Source organism: Mobula birostris, chromosome 3 (genome assembly GCF_030028105.1).
Source record: "Mobula birostris isolate sMobBir1 chromosome 3, sMobBir1.hap1, whole genome shotgun sequence".
In the NCBI taxonomy this organism is placed as follows: Eukaryota; Metazoa; Chordata; class Chondrichthyes; order Myliobatiformes; family Myliobatidae; genus Mobula; species Mobula birostris.
In genome coordinates, this window is record NC_092372.1 from 180,733,403 (window position 1) to 180,750,812 (window position 17,410).

Sequence of the window (17,410 nt, forward strand, 5' to 3'; positions counted from 1 at the left end):
ACCTTATTGGAAACTGGAGGAATTGTTGGGAAAGTAAAGACTAAAGAGACCACCTGACAGAGGTATTCAAAATTTTTCCACTGCTGCTAATGTTTAATGACTTCTCAGGAAGCAGGAATTTCTTCCTAACCCTCAGTTGCTTTATAACAGGAGTACCCAACTTTTTTTATGCCATGGACCAATACCATTAAGTCAAGGGTCCATGGGAACCCTTGCTTATAAAGGTATCCACTGAAGATGTACATCTACAGAAACAATGGTAGCTGTGGCCCCAATGAGTGCCAGCTACAAAAGCTGTGGCTGTGTTTAAATAATGATGAGCCAGACCCCTAAAAGATGAATTAACTCTAAAGACAATTATGCCAGCACCCAAATTAAGTGTGACAACTTAAATTTAACTGGACTTTTATCATGGCAGGAAGGATACCCCACCCAATGTACATCCGATAGCATTACATGCCAGCATCCAGCCACAAACCTGCCATCTCTAATATAATTACATGTCTATTTTTTCCATTCTCACTAATTCCATCTGATATTCTGCTCTTATCCCCCAAAATTGACCATAAGAATTTAAGGGAAATAATATCAGGAAATGTTCATTTTAGAGAAATGCATCACTAAACCATGAACTGGTTTCCTACTTCATTATATGAGTCATGTAGGGAGAGTTGAAATGAAAGTTATAAAGGACTTCTGTGTGACTAAAATATTCCAGTTTTCTAGCAGGATGTAGGAACTCTAAATATTTAAGAATTAGCATTCCATATCTTTCGTTCATATCCTAATTATGATTCAATGGTGCTCTGGGCTGGAAATTGTGTTTCAACTCAATCCACAAAGGAGCCGCTCACTTTTAGGAGGATTTTTGTGGATCATAGAATATAGAGACAGTCCTGCTGCAAATAATATGTACATTCCCATTTCCAGTTCTTTCTATTGTTTCATGACTGCAGGTCCATCAGCAAAGGGGGGGGGGGGGGCTTTAATCCAGCTTTTTGTGGATGTTGGTGCATTTTAAGTCTTATCTATGCCCAGCCAGCATCTGTTATTTTTCAGAAATCACAGCACAACTGAGGTTGATTTTATGTTTTTTTTTATCCCAGAGGATTTGGCACTGCAGAGCTCCACTGTTGCTTTGATCACCATGCATAACCACAGACTCTCGTTTCTGTTGATAAACTGGAGTATTTTGCCCTGAGATACAACACTGAAATTGTCATTAGTATCCCTGCAATTGAAGGAGACAAGAATGACAGTTTCCTCCCAGTTAAACATACCCCAGAGATCCTGGCTGGACAAGGTATTATAGGCTTTGTGATAACAGGGCAGGGATGGTGCCATTTTCAATAGACATCTGGTTTTAACACTATGCTAATATCTGGAGATTTGAGAGTGGTAGTCTGTAATCCTACTGTCTAAAATCCTTGAATGAGTCACCAGAAAGGAGTCAAAAAAGGAAGTAAAATTGGAGAAGAGAAAATAATCCTGTTATAAAAATGTCTTAAAACAGTTACCAATTGAATGATTCAAATATGAAGGTATAACCACACATGATGCAACATTAACAGCTTCTCTCTTTTCTGTCCCTACTTTTAACAAAGACAAAGTTAGTTAATTGTGACTCTTTCATCTCAGTCATGATGATTTATTTTAATCTTAAACTAAAATTATAATATTTTTATTTTAAATTGCACACCCTCAAATTCTCAATCAGCTTTATTTTAATCCTTTTCTGTCATTTCCGAACAATTTCTATGTTTTTGATTACAGCTCTATTTCATTTATCTCATGATTTATCACAAACATTCATTCCTTCATGGAGCACTGAGTCATTTATTTGTATATGAACATACTGTTTTGGCAAGGTGGAAAACATCAGATTTCCATTCAGCTGTTGTATCATGAATAAACATTGTTCTTCCTTCCAGCTACCATTTCAGTGTGCTTCTCCATCATTCCCTGCTAGACCCATTGATCTCCTCGCCACATACATGCACACGCGATTTATGATTCACTTGGAATCCACTCTCCAGGTGAAAAAAATTGATTAAAATCATCACATGGACTACTTGTTAAATCTAAAGTTATTTATATTAAAAAATAATGTGATATCTGCCTCATTCTGGATCCTCTTAATGGAAGATCATCACAAGTTGGCAGGTCCAATCAGGAATGCTGGCATTTGCAATGATCTTGGGATGCATAAAAAATCAGTAATAGGATCAATAATAGCACAGGAATCTCAGTAATCTGGGGAACACCATAGAAGGAATATGAGAAGAAAGATAAAAATCTTTCAATGGGGTACAGACAGAATTTAGAGAGCTCAAGTTTATGGATGGTGGAAAATTAGAGTCTGGGCAAGAGAATGTTGGAATAATCAACTGCATTTTAGCCGGAGGCAGTGAAATGGAACCATTGGCATCATTGTGGTGGAACCAAAAATTACAATTTAGTCTTTCTAGTAGAAAATATTATTGGGTGCTAGAACACAGAGATGTGACAGAGTAGATAAGAGAGTGCTCCCAAATATTGTCAGTGTACATATTGAACAACTATTGGACTAATTTTCCTATGCAAGGGCATCTCACACTTTTCCAAACTCATTTAGTAAATAGAATATGTTGGCTACAAAATTAGGTACAAAAAACTGGCAGCAAAGACCACAAGACCATAAGAGGTTGGAGTAAAATTGGGCTGTCTGGCCCATTGAAACAGATGTGCCATTCCATCATGGCTGATTTATTCTCCTGCTAAACCCCATTCTTCTGCTTTCCCCCTGTAACCTTTGACACCCTTACTAACCAAGAACCTTTCAACCTCTTTTTTGAATATACCCAATGACTTGACTTTTACAGCCATCTGTGGCAAAGAATTCCACAGATGAGGCCATGCTCTCTGGTCCTAGACTCTCCCACTACTGGAAAAAATCTTCTACACATTCACCCTATCTGGGCCCTTCAACATTCGGTAAGTTTCAATTAGGTTTCATTTAAACTCCAGTGAGTACAGGCACCGAGCCTTGAAACGCTCCTCTCCAATGCCAATACATCCTTTCTTAGATATGAGGCCCAAAGCTGTTCACGATACTCCAAATGTACTCTGACCAATGACTTATAAAGCCTCAGCATTACATCCTTCCAGTTATATGCTAGTCCTCTGGGAATGAATGACTTTCTTACTACCGACTCAACCTGCACAAGGACTGTCAAGTTCCTTTGCACTTTTGATTTCTGAATTTATTCCCCATTGAGAAAATAGTCTACATATTTATTCCTTCTGTCAAAGTGCATGAACATACACTTTTCTACACAGTATTCCATTTGCCACTTCTTTGCCCACTCTCCTAATCTGTCCAAGTCTTCCTACATTCTCAATACTAACTTCCCTCCCCACCTATCCATGTATCATCTGCAAATTTGGTCACAAAGCCAACAATTCCATCATCCAAATCATTGACATATAACATGAAAGGAGGGAAACACTACTAAACACCAGAAGCCAACAAGAAAAGTCCCCTTTTGTTCCTACTCTTTCTCTTCAGCCAATTAGCCAATCTTCTATCCATGCTAGTACCTTTCCTGTATTACCACAGGCTCTTATCTAGTTAAGCGGCATCATGTGCTGTACCTTGTCACAGGCCTTCTGAAAATCCAAGTAAATGACATCCACTGAATCTCTGTTGCCTATCCTGCTTGTAATTTCCTCAAAGAATTCCAACAGATTTGTGAGGTAAGATTTCCCCTTAAGAAAACCATGCTGATGTTGGCTTACTTTATCATGTGCCTCCAAGTGCCCTGAATCCTCATCTTTAATAATGATTCCAACACATCACCAACCACTGTAGTCAGGCTAACTGGCCTATAATTTTATTCATTTTACCTCCCTTAGTTCTTAAAGAATGGAGTGACATTTGCAATTTTCTGGTCCTCCAGAACCATTCCAGAATCTAGTGATTCTTGAAAGGTCAATATTATTGCCTTTATAATCTCCTCAGCTACCTCTTTCAGAATCTTGGAGTGTAATCCATCTAGTCCAGGTAACTTGTCTACCTTCAGACCTTTCAGTATCGCAAGCACCTTCTCCTTTGTTAATAGTGACCACACTCACTTCTTCCCCCTGACACACTGGTTGGTGTTTTCCACAGAGAAGACTGACACAAAGTAGATGTTCAATTCATCTGCAATTCCTTTGTTTCCCATTCCTATGTCTCCAGTGTTATTGTCTGATATCCACTCTTGCTTCTCCTTTATTCTTTATATATCTGATAAACAATTTCTAGGATCCTCTTTTATACTATTGGCTAGCTTACTTTCCTAATTCATTGTTTCTCCCCTCATTGCTTTTAATGTGCATTTTGTTGATTTTGAAAAGCTTCCCAATCCTCTAGCTTCCCACTAATTTTGCTATATTGTAAGTTCCCTCTTGCTGCTACACTGTCTTTGACTCCCACCATTGTCCCATCTTCCCTTTAGAATGCTTCTTCTTCTTCTTTGGGATGGGCACAGGGGCCGTGCCTCTGTCGATGATTACGAGGCCATATTGTATGCCAAATGCAACAGATCTTTCAGGGTCTTGGCAAACAATGAGACATGATGACTAAGAAATAATTATTAACATATAAATTGAGTATTATTAGAGAAGGAAGTAGATTGGAATGGACATGTTTAGAAACATAGAAACATCGAAAATACATGCAGGAGTAGGCCATTCGGCCCTTCCATCCTGCACCGCCATTCAGTATGATCATGGCTGATCATCCAACTCAGAACCCTGTACCAGCCTTCCCTCCATACCCCCTGATCCCTTTAACCACAAGGGCCATATCTAACTCCCTCTTAAATATAGCCAACGAAATGGCCACAACTGTTTCCTGTGGCAGAGAATTCCACAGATTCACCACTCTCTGTGTGAAGAAGTATTTCCTCCTCTCGGTCCTAAAAGGCTTCCCCTTTATCCTCAAACTGTGACCCCTTGTTCTGGACTTCCCCAACATCGGGAACAATCTTCCTGCATCTAGCCTGTCCAATCCCTTTAGAATTTTATACGTTTCAATAAGATCCCCCCTCAATCTTCTAAATTCCAACGAGTATAAGCCTAGTCGATCCAGTCTTTCATCATACGAAAGTCCTGCCATCCCAGGAATCAATCTGGTGAACCTTCCTTGTACTCCCCGCTATGGCAAGGATGTCTTTCCTCAGATTGGGGAACCAAAACTGCACACAATACTCCAGGTGTGGTCTCACCAAGGCCTTGTACAACTGCAGTAGTACATCCCTGCTCCTGTACTCGAATCCTCTTGCTATGAATGCCAGCATACCATTTGCCTTTTTCACCGCCTGCTGTACCTGCATGCCCACTTTCAATGACTGGTGTATAATGACACCCAGCTCTCATTGCACCTCCCCTTTTCCTAATTGGTCACCATTCAGATAATAATCTATTTTCCTGTTTTTGCCACCAAAGTGGATAACCTCACGTTTATCCACATTAAATTGCATCTGCCATGAGTTTGCCCACTCACCTAACCTATCCAGGTCACCCTGCATCCTCTTAGCATCTTCCTCACAGCTAACACTGCCACCTAGCTTCGTGTCATCCGCAAACTTGGAGATGCTGCTTTTAATTCCCTCATCTAAGTCATTAATATATATTGTAAACAACTGGGGTCCCAGCACTGAGCCTTGCGTTACCCCACTAGTCACTGCCCGCCATTCTGAAAAGGTCCCGTTTATTCCCACTCTTTGTTTCCTGTCTGCCAACCAATTCTCTATCCACATCAATACCTTACCCCCAATACCATATGCTTTAAGTTTGCACACTAATCTCCTGTGTGGGACCTTGTCAAAAGCCTTTTGAAAATCCAAATATACCATATCCACTGGTTCTCCCCTATCCACTCCACTAGTTACATCCTCAAAAAATTCTGTGAGATTTGTCAGACATGATTTTCCTTTCACTACTTCAATCTTCTCTTGTGACTTATGTAAGCCCTGCTTGTCAATGACATGTTCATAATATAAGATTTCATTCTTGAAAAACTCACATTTCTCTCTCTTTGTATGCAGGCCATACTCACTCAGCCTGGTAAGCACTTTATCAAAGTTCTGGAGGTGTTCTTCACCATTCTTGCCAGTCAAGATGATGTCACCAAGGTAACATTGTGTTCCTTGGATATCTTGGAGCACTTGGTCCATTGCTCTTTGCCAAATTGCTGGAGCTGATGTAATGCCAAAGGCGAGACGATTATACTGGAACAGTCCCTTGTGAGTATTGATTGTGAGGAACTTCCTGCTTAACTCCTCTTTCTCCATTTGCAGATAGGCTTGTGGCAAGTCAATATTTGAAAATGTCTCATCACCTGCCAACGATGCAAAAATATCTTCTATTCGTGGCAGGGTACACTGCACAGTACACAGCACCGGGTTGCTGCTCACTCTGAAGTCCCTACATATGCAAAAGGCTCCATCCTTCTCTTTCTTGATCACCAAGACAATGGGTATGGCCCAATCGCTCCACTCAACCTTGGGGAGAATACCAGATGCCTCCAAGCTCTGAAGTTCAGCACCCACTTTAGGAATCCTGGTGTTGCTGCTTCATTCAATTCAATTCTGGCCTTCATGCCTTTGAGTTTACCAGTACCCTTCTCAAACACCCCTTATTAGCATTAAGCAGCTTTGATTGTGTGTCAGTCTAGTTGGATTTTTCTCATCTGAGCACATCCGAAAAGTGCTAGCCCTCCTCTTTTCAACACATGAAGCTCTAACCACTGAAAATAGTCTGAACATTTTTTCTACCATTAAAGTGATTAGTAAGTTAATTGGCCACATGGTTATAATTAGGTGGCATGGGCCTATTGGGTGAGACAGGTCTGTTGCTGTGCTGTATCTCAAAATAAAAATAAAACATAAAATTCTCTTTGAAGTAATGATAATGGCACCTTCATTCCTGCCCTTAAGGGCAGACAGGGACTGTATTTAATAGCAGCCCTGCAATGGAACGTCAGCCCAAAGAGTTGGGTGTAAATGTTAGTAATTCTGAGAACATGGCCTCCTGATCTAGTGGTGACGTTGCGAGATGCTTTACACATTTTGCTAGCTATCTCTGTAAAACAAAGAAAACAACGCATTTTTTCCATATCCCCATAACAAATCTGGATGCAAATGGATAGATCCTGTTTTTATGACATTGATGTGATAAGAAAGCAGCTACTAGTTTGGCTTTATTTGCTTTCTATTAATTATTGCATTTCATGGCACCATTAAACTAAAAATTATTTAGTCACAGTTCCTCATTCATACTCCAAGAGTATGAAGGCACATTAACTTAGGTGAGAGTAGCTGCAAAGTTTGCATACTATTGTTTTGGTGCTTGGGACAGGAAATTAGTTCCAATGTGGTGCCTGATGTGCATGTGCATCTTTGTGGGATAAGGTACGTTGGAGGTGACTTCAGCGTTTGATGTATGTTGCACACCATCATGATTGTGAGGAGTCAGCCCTTGGCAAGCTGCAAGGAGGAGGAGGAGGAGGAGGAGGACGAGAGGGAGAAGGCAATATAGGCAGTCTCATTCTGGCTATGTGGATTGCGAGCTACTCATCTGACTGTGATATCAATAGTTAGTGTATTACTTCTGTTCCTATTCATGAACAGTCCCACATCCTACCTTCGGTCTGTTCACAATCATATCTACTTAGTTGTTTTTTTTTGTATTGTCGCTGACACAAAATAACAATTCTGAAGCAGGTTTACACATTAAACATGGTAAACCTTTTATTCCTGTGCATTTTCTTAGAACCCCTTGTATGCCTGTCCTGCAATTTCCACACAATGTTATCCAAGCTTTTAAACAGAGTTAGTGGAAGGCTGCTGTCTGTGAGTGACTGGGGATTGCGTATGGTTCAGAATGAGGACCTCAAAAAGATGCTCTAGACCAGGGGTGGCCAACCTTTTATATTCCATGCGTCAATTTTTTCACGTACGGGTTCAGTGCGCCATACAACTCTTGTACCCCCATTCAATTCTGGTAAAAATAGGTTAATATAGACATATTTAGCATTTTTACATGATATATTGATTTAATATAAAAACAAGATAAACATTACTTACCTTAATAAGACTTTTAAAAATATATCTTGTCTTCTTTTGATTTCTTCCTTTTTTTTAAATCACATATTCTTTCTGTAACTCAGACCCAAGCACTAGCTTCAGTTTTCCTTCTGTTTCAGTCTGGTGTTGTGTTTTATAGTGTCTATTAAGATCACGTCTTCTATTACGTGAGAAAGTGTTTTCACAAACAATACACAACGGTTTTCCTGACGGACCCGCTATAAATAAGAACTCATTTTCCCACTGTTCATTGAATTCACAATCACTATCATTTTCTGCTTTTCTTTTGCACTGTGATGGGTAACTGAATGTAAAAACAAGGTTTAATTTTCAAAAAAGTACAAAACTGCAAATGTTCACAAAGGACGAACAAAGCACAACTCCGTAGCGCACAAGTGTCAATTATAAACTGACGGGCAAAAACCTGCGACGCACCGCTGGTGCAGATGCCTGGCGCATCAGGATCAAACAAGTATCAAACGTGTATTGAGCAATTATGGAACGACTGCAGAACAAAAGTCCTTCTTTCCTAGTTTGACTCATTGAACATTTTTAAAAATTGAAAACAGATTAATATGAAAGAAGATAACATTTGCCAAAAGATGTGCACAAAATAATAAAATTGCTAAAAATAATTGCTAAGTTTTAGACTTATTCTCAGTAAAAGCCATTTCTAGCTCTAAGCTACTTGAATTACTGTTACAGATTTTTTTTTCTACAAATCGGTTTTTGGTTAATACTTTTTGCGTGAGTAGGCTTACTTTTTTTATTATTATCACTGGGGTGCAATGCGCCACTTCTAATCATCCAATGCGCCACTTTTGGCACATATGCCATGGGTTGGTCATCTCTGCTCTGGACTGTATCTTTTAAACATAAATAGTTCCTGTCTAGGCTGGCTGACTGATATGCAACAGCAATGCTACAGGTTGATTGCAAACCCCACTGAACATTAAAGCATGTACTTTACCTAGAAGGCAGCAGATGGAGTTTGCATAGCTGCAAACTAAGCTTGGATTGCAGCACCATCTAATTATACATGCTTGAGTCTGATTCTTTACATAGAACAGTGCAAGTTGCTGTTAAAATCGCTGGACAAAATGGTACGATAAATTTGCATATTTATCTGAAATTAATAATCAAAAAGCTAGCAGAAGCAAGCCGTAAATTTGTGATATAAGACAAAAATATTACTCTAAGCATAAGAATGATTCATCACACATATTTTAATTGATACAAGTCTCTTTACCTACCTGGAAAATTATTTTTTGTGAATAACATTGTATTCATAATTGATTGTGATAAATTCATTAAATAACATAAGTCACTTAATAATTATTGAGCAACTGTAAATTATGAATGAGAATAAGAATAATTTTTGTACCCTCTTCCGTGCACAAGAGGTATGAGGGAATATTGTGGGTAAAATTTATTGAAATCTAACACTGGCTTCAGACACAGAATTTATAGCAGAGAAAGAGGGCAATGGCGTACCATGTCTGTATCAGCACCTTAGCCAGGCACTCCATTCTATTCTATTTCCCTGCCCTATCTCCATAACAAGAACCCAAGAACTGGGACAGAACAAGTAGATCAGTTAGCATTCAGTCAATTCTTTCCATAAAGCTTTGAAATTTAATTTAAATCAGCTTAATGTTGACCCCATCAGGGCACAGTATTGAGGCTGTTAATGTATCTATTATTTGGTTAACTTTCTTATTTGAAGCTAAAGACCTGGAAAACCCTCGTGAAGAAACCATCATCTTACAGTTTAATAACCAAATAATTGCTATTATTCACATTTGTTATGTTTTGTAACTTCAGAAATTAATCAAAATTAAAACACGGGACTGAGAATAATACGTACATTTCATTTTTACTTCAGTGAGACACACACATATGATGTGCTGGCATAATGACATATGCCATTCATGTACTTCTTACATATAACCTATATGAATTATTTAAACAAAGAAAGAATGCTCATTCAAACAATATATTTAAAATATTACTCATATATAACTGAAATTTTAAATACATGACGCTCTTTTGCTTAGCTATAAACCCCAACTCAATATAAAATACATCTCAATTCAAATATGCAATGTATTGGTCTCTTTTCATCTTATATTCACTATATAATACACCTACTGTGTGGGCACGTGGCCAAGTGGTTAAGGCGTTCGACTAGCGATCTGAAGGTCGTCAGTTCGACCCCAGCTGAGGTAGCGTGTTGTGTCCTTGAGCAAGGCACTTAATCACACATTGTTCTGCGATGACACTGGTGCCAAGCTGTATGGGTCCTAATGCCCTTCCCTTAGAGAGGGGAGATTTGCAGCATGGGCAACTGTTGGTCTTCCATACAAACTTGCCCAGGCCTGGAGAGTGAAGACTTTCCAGTCGCAGATCTATGGTCTTGCAAGACTAACGGATGCCTTTATTTAATACACCTACTGTATATAGACATCCACAGCATAGTAGATTTTAAATTGTCCCATTCAACCCTAAAGATTTAGTTGGTGTGGAGGATTTCTTACTCTTGTGGGATAACATCTTTCTGTGGGTCACTCTGCTTGGCAGGTGAGACTTGTGGCTGAGAAACTATCTCAGGTCATGCGGTCTTCTCCATGGTGGTTGTAGGAATCGACTCTGGGACTGCAGGGAGTGGCTCTGACAGCTCAGGACACCTTTCTTTTCTTACAATTAACTCTGCTCTCATTAACTGATCGGTCTGTCATCTCTAGATGACATCATATGTCGGAGAGTGGTCCAGTTCTGTCCTTAATCTTTCCAAGTAGCCACTTTTGATCACCTCAGTGATCACTCACCAGGATTGCTTGCCTTTTTTTGAAGAGCCCTCAAATTGTCTCACATGTTTGTCCTGCGTACTTCTTCTAAGATTGGTTTTAAGCAGATCCAAGTGAGACTGCAGGGGATGACCCGGGAGCAGTATGGCTGGTGAGTTGTTGGTTGTGGAGTGCGCTGCATTGGAATAGGCAAGGATGAAATTGGTGAGCTTCTGACTCAGTGTTACTGTGGTGTATTCTGCTGACAATGCTCATAGATTCTGAACAAACTTTTCTGCCAAGGCATTTGTAGCAGGGTTGTACATTACAGATGTATAATGTCTTATTCCATTCATATTTTTTAGATTAGATTATGAGGACACGCAGTCCCCTTTTATTGACATTTAGTAATGCATGCAGTAAGAAATGATACAATGTTTTTCCACAATGATATCACAGAAACACATGACAAACCAACTTAAAAACTAACAAAAACCACATAATTATAACATATAGTTACAACAGTGCAAACAATACCATAATTTGATAAGAACAGACCACGGCACGGTAATAGTCTCAAAGTCTCTCAGAAGTCTCATCATCTCACACAGGCGGTAAACCTCCAGCGCCGCCAACGTGACGATTCAGCATACTGGAAGCATCCGACCACAATCCGACTCCGTCTGAAAACCCTGAGCCTCCGACCACCTCTCCGACACCGAGCACCAAGCACCATCTCTGCCAAGCGTTCCAACCCCGGCCCCAGCAACAGGCAATAGGTAAACCTGAGGATTTGGGGCCTTCCCCTCCGGAGATTCTTGATCGCGCGGTAGCAGTGGCAGCGAAGCAGACATTTCAGAAGTTACTCCAGGCATTCCTCTGCGCTTCTCACAGCTGTCCCCATCAAATCTGGATTGTGCACGGCCCCTAGTTACATATAATCGATATCATTTGGAACGGCCGTGCGCGCTGCGTCACGCCACCATCTTCTCCTCCCTCCACCTCCACCAGTTATTTTTAGGAATAACTGAACTGTCCCGTAACAAACTGTGGTCGATTGTCACTGACTAAGTGTTCTGGAACACCAGTCCTTGAGAAGAGGCTTCGCAGTGCATCAACAGTGTGTATGAGGCTGTAGTGGAGGATATTGGGAACACTTCTGGTCACTTTGAAACTGCATGCACGACTACCATAAAATTTGTGACTATGAGTGGTCTGGCAAATTCCACATGAATCCTCTGCCAGGGCAATGCAGGCCTTTCCCAGGGATGGAGAGACGCTACTCTTGGCATCCCAGGCAGTGGGCATGGCAAGTTTCTCAAGCTGCTGATCTACCCTAGGCCACCAGACAAAGCTTCAGGCTAATGCTTTCATTTTGACCACATCTAGATGCCAGCATGTAGCTCCCCCAATACTTTAAATCGCAGCTTGGATGGTACAACAACTCTCACTCCCTACATAAAGAAAACCCCCTCAAGAGCAAGTTCATTCTGGCGCTGGTAAAAATGGGGCAACTCGAATTTTTGCTGCACAATCCAGCCATTTGAACAGCCTTGTCGACTTGAGACAGTGTGGGGTCTTTTCTCCTTTCACTTCGGATTATCTCTGCCATAATAAGGAGACTTTCAGTTTGCATTAGGGGAAATCTGTCAAGAGCAGTGTCCTCTTTTGTCAAGTTTTCAGGAATTTCATGTTCCAAGGGTAAATGGGACAATCCATCAGCATTTCCATGATTAGTCATCCTTTTTAATTTGATCTTGTAACTGTATCCTCCAAAAAACAGAGCCCATTCATGCTACTGCTGTTAGTGGAACACCCTTCTGTGGATTAAAAATGGACAGTGGTCGTTGATGATCAGTAATGAGGGTGAAATGCAATTTTTCTCTGCAACATTAAGAGAATGTGACACAAAGACTATGGGATGTTCACTTACATCTCTCATAACATATGGCATGACAGCACCTGTACCATAAGGCAAGGAATCACAGGCAAGCTTCACTGGACAATGGATCATAAAATGTGATGTGATGTCACCATTTCCGTTACCTTTTCGAAAGCCGCCTCACACTGATTTGTCCATTGTCATCTCTTTCCGAATTGTAGTATTGAGTTCAAGAGGTGAGGTACAATAGCTAGGTTTGGCAGGAACCTGTTATAGAATAGAACATAGAATAGTACAGCACAGTACAGGCCCTTGGGCCCACAATGTTGTGCCGACCCTCAAACCCTGCCTCCCATACAAGCCCCCACCTTAAATTCCTTCATATACCTGTCCAGTAGTCTCTTAAATTTCACTAGTGTATCTGCCTCCACCACTGACTCAGGCAGTGCATTCCACGCACCAACCACTCTCTGAGTAAAAAACCTTCCTCTAATATCCCCCTTGAACTTCCCACCCCTTACCTTAAAGCCATGTCCTCTTGTACTGAGCAGTGGTGCCCAGGGGAAGAGGCGCTGGCTATCCACTCTATCTATTCCTCTTATTATCTTGTACACCTCTATCATGTCTCCTCTCATCCTCCTTCTCTCCAAAGAGTAAAGCCCTAGCTCCCTTAATCTCTGATCACAATCAATACTCTCTAAACCAGGCAGCATCCTGGTAAATCTCCTCTGTACTCTTTCCAATGTTTCCACATCCTTCCTATAGTGAGGTGGCCAGAAATGGACACAGTACTCCAAGTGTGGCCTAACCAGAGTTTTATAGAGCTGCACCATTACATCGCGACTCTTAAATTCTATCCCTCGATTTATGAAAGCTAACATCCCATAAGCTTTCTTAACTACCCTATCCATCTGTGAGGCAACTTTCAGGGATCTGTGGACATGTACCCCGAGATCCCTCTGCTCCTCCACACTACCATGTATCCTGCCATTTACTTTGTACTCTGCCTTGGAGTTTGTCCTTCCAAACTGTACCACCTCACACTTCTCCGGGTTGAACTCCATCTGCCACTTCTCAGCCCACTTCTGCATCCTATCAATGTCTCTCTGCAATCTTTGACAATCCTCTACACTATCTACAACACCACCAACCTTTGTGTCGTCTGCAAACTTGCCAACCCACCCTTCTACCCCCACATCCAGGTCGTTACTAAAAATCACGAAAAGTAGAGGTCCCAGAACAGATCCTTGTGGGACACCACTAGTCACAATCCTCCAATCTGAATGTACTCCCTCCACCACCACCCTCTGCCGTCTGCAGGCAAGCCAAATCTGAATCCACCTGGCCAAACTTCCCTGGATCCCATGCCTTCTAACTTTCTGAATAAGCCTACTACGTGGAACCTTGTCAGATGCCTTACTAAAATCCATATAGATCACATCCACTGCACTACTCTCATCTATATGCCTGGCCACCTCCTCAAGGAACTCTATCAGGCTTGTTAGACACAATCTGCCCTTCACAAAGCCATGCTGACTGTCCTTGATCAGACCATGATTCTCTAAATGCCTATAGATCCTATCTCTAAGAATCTTTTCCAACAGCTTTCCCACCACAGGCGTAAGGCTCACTGTTCTATAATTACCCGGACTATCCCTACTACCTTTTTTGAACAAGGGGACAACATTCACCTCCCTCCAATCTTCCGGTACCATTCCCGTGGACAACGAGGACATAAAGATCCTAGCCAGAGGCTCAGCCATCTCTTCTTTCGCCTCGTGGAGCAGCCTGGGGAATATTCTGTCAGGCCTCGGGGACTTATCTGTCCTAATGTATTTTAACAACTCCAACACCTCCTCTCCCTTAATATCAACATGCTCCAGAACATCAACCTCACTCATATTGTCCTCACCATCATCAAGTTCCCTATCATTGGTGAATACCGAAGTACTCATTGAGGACCTCGCTCACTTCCACAGCCTCCAGGCACATCTTCCCACCTTTATCTCTAATCGGTCCTACCTTCACTCCTGTCATCCTTTTTTTCTTCACATAATTGAAGAATGCCTTGGGGTTTTCCTTTACCCTACTCGCCAAGGCCTTCTCATGCCCCCTTCTTGCTCTTCTCAGCCCCTTCTTAAGCTCCTTTCTTGCTTCCCTATATTCCTCAACAGACCCATCTGATCCTTGCTTCCTAAACCTCATATATGCTGCCTTCTTCCACCTGACTAGATTTTCCACCTCACTTGTCACCCATGGTTCCTTCACCCTACCATTCTTTACCTTCCTCACCGGGACAAATTTATCCCTAACATCCCGCAAGAGATCTCTAAACATCGACCACATGTCCATAGTACATTTCCCTGCAAAAACATCATCCCAATTCACACCCGCAAGTTCTAGCCTTATAGCCTCATAATTTGCCTTTCCCCTATTAAAAATTTTCCTGTCCTCTCTGATTCTATCCTTTTCCATGTTAATGCTAAAGGCCAGGGAGCGGTGGTCACTGTCCCCCAGATGCTCACCCACTGAGAGATCTGTGACCTGACCTGGTTCATTACCTAGTACTAGATCTAGTATGGCATTCCCCCTGGTCGGCCTGTCCACATACTGTGACAGGAATCCGTCCTGGACACACTTAACAAACTCTGCCCCATCTAAACCCTTGGAACTAATCAGGTGCCAATCAATATTAGGGAAGTTAAAGTCACCCATGATAACAACCCTGTTATTTTTGCACCTTTCCAAAATCTGCCTCCCAATCTGCTCCTCTGTATCTCTGCTGCTACCAGGGGGCCTATAGAATACTCCCAATAGAGTAACTGCTCCCTTCCTGTTCCTGACTTCCACCCATACTGACTCAAAAGAGGATCCTGCTACATTACCCACCCTTTCTGTAGCTGTAATAGTATCCCTGACCAGTAATGCCACCCCTCCTCCCCTTTTTCCGCCCTCTCTATTCCTTTTAAAGCACTGAAATGCAGGAATATTGAGAATCCATTCCTGCCCTGGTGCCAGCCAAGTCTCTGTAATGGCCACTACATCATAATTCCATGTATGTATCCAAGCTCTCAGTTCATCACCTTTGTTCCTGATGCTTCTTGCATTGAGGTACACACATTTCAGCCCTTCTACCTTACTGTTTTTACACCGTTTATCCTGCTTCTCTTTCCTCAAAGCCTCTCTGTATGTTAGATCTGGCTTTACTGTATGCACTTCTTTCACTGCTCTATCGCTCTGGGTCCCATCCCCCTTGCAAATTAGATTAAATCCTCCTGATCCATACTAGCAAACATACCTGCAAGGATATTGCTCCCCCTCGAGTTCAGGTACAACCCATCCAATCTGTACAGGTCCCAGCTTCCCCAGAAGAGATCCCAATGATCTAAAAATCTAAAACCCTGCTCCCTGCACCAGCTCCTCAGCCACGCATTCAACTGCCATCTCCTCCAATTCTTACCATCTCTGTCACGTAGCACCGGCAGCAATCTTGAGAAATTTACAGATTTAGTAATTGATAAATCCAAAAAAAGATCACACTTATGATGTGTCCTTTGGCCTTTGGACATCCACCACCGCTTCAGTTTTCTCAACACACTTGTGTAATCCTTGTGTATCAATATTGTGACCACATTGAATGATGCTTGGTTTAAAGAATTCACAGCTGTTGTGTCATGCTCTGAGCCCATAATCTTTTAAGCTTTTTAACACTGTCTTGAGATTTTGGAAATCTTCCTTGTCATCCTCACCAGTAACAATGATGTCATCCAGGTAACACTGGGTGCCTGGGCAGCCTTGCAGCACGTGGACCATAGTTATCTGCCAGAGAGCAGGTACAGATACTAATCTGGACTGATCGCCTATCTGACCCCCTTACTATCGAGTCCCCTATTACTACTGCCCTTCTCTTCCTTTCCCTACCCTTCTGAGCTACAGGGCCGGACTCTGTGCCGGAGCCACAGCCACTGTCGCTTCCCCCAGGTAAGCTGTCCCCCCCAACAGTACTCAAACAAGAGTACCTATTGTCAAGGGGCACAGCCACCGGGGTACTCTCTATTACCTGACTCTTCCCCTTCTCCCTCCTAACCGTGACCCACTTGTCTGCCTCCCGTGGCCCCGGTGTGACCACCTGCCTGTAACTCCTCTCTATCAACTCCTCACTTTCCCTGACCAGACGAAGGTCATCGAGCTGCAGCTCCAGTCCCCTAACACGGTCCCTTAGGAGCTGCATCTCGGCGCACCTGGCGCAGATGTGGACGTCCGGGAGGCTTGGAGACTCCAGGGCCTCCCACATCTGGCACCGAGAACAACAAGCTGCCCTTACACTCATACTGCCCCTCTCCTCAAATAACATCAAAAAATGAATACCAAACCTTCCTTGGCTCACCCGTTTCTGCCTAAGCCTATTGAGCTAAAGCCCTTAAGCCTTCACTCTGCTCTCGGCTCACTCCGCAGCCCGCAAACTACGCTGCCCGCTGTATAAGGCTCTGTTCCTTTTAAATTTTCCGTGCTTCACTGCCCGACGTCACACGCCCGCGCAGTCCCGCCTCTCTGAACGCGGATGGAAAAAAAACGAAAAATTCAAAAATGGCTTCCTCCACACTCCCGCTCCGATTCTCAGACTTCCTTCT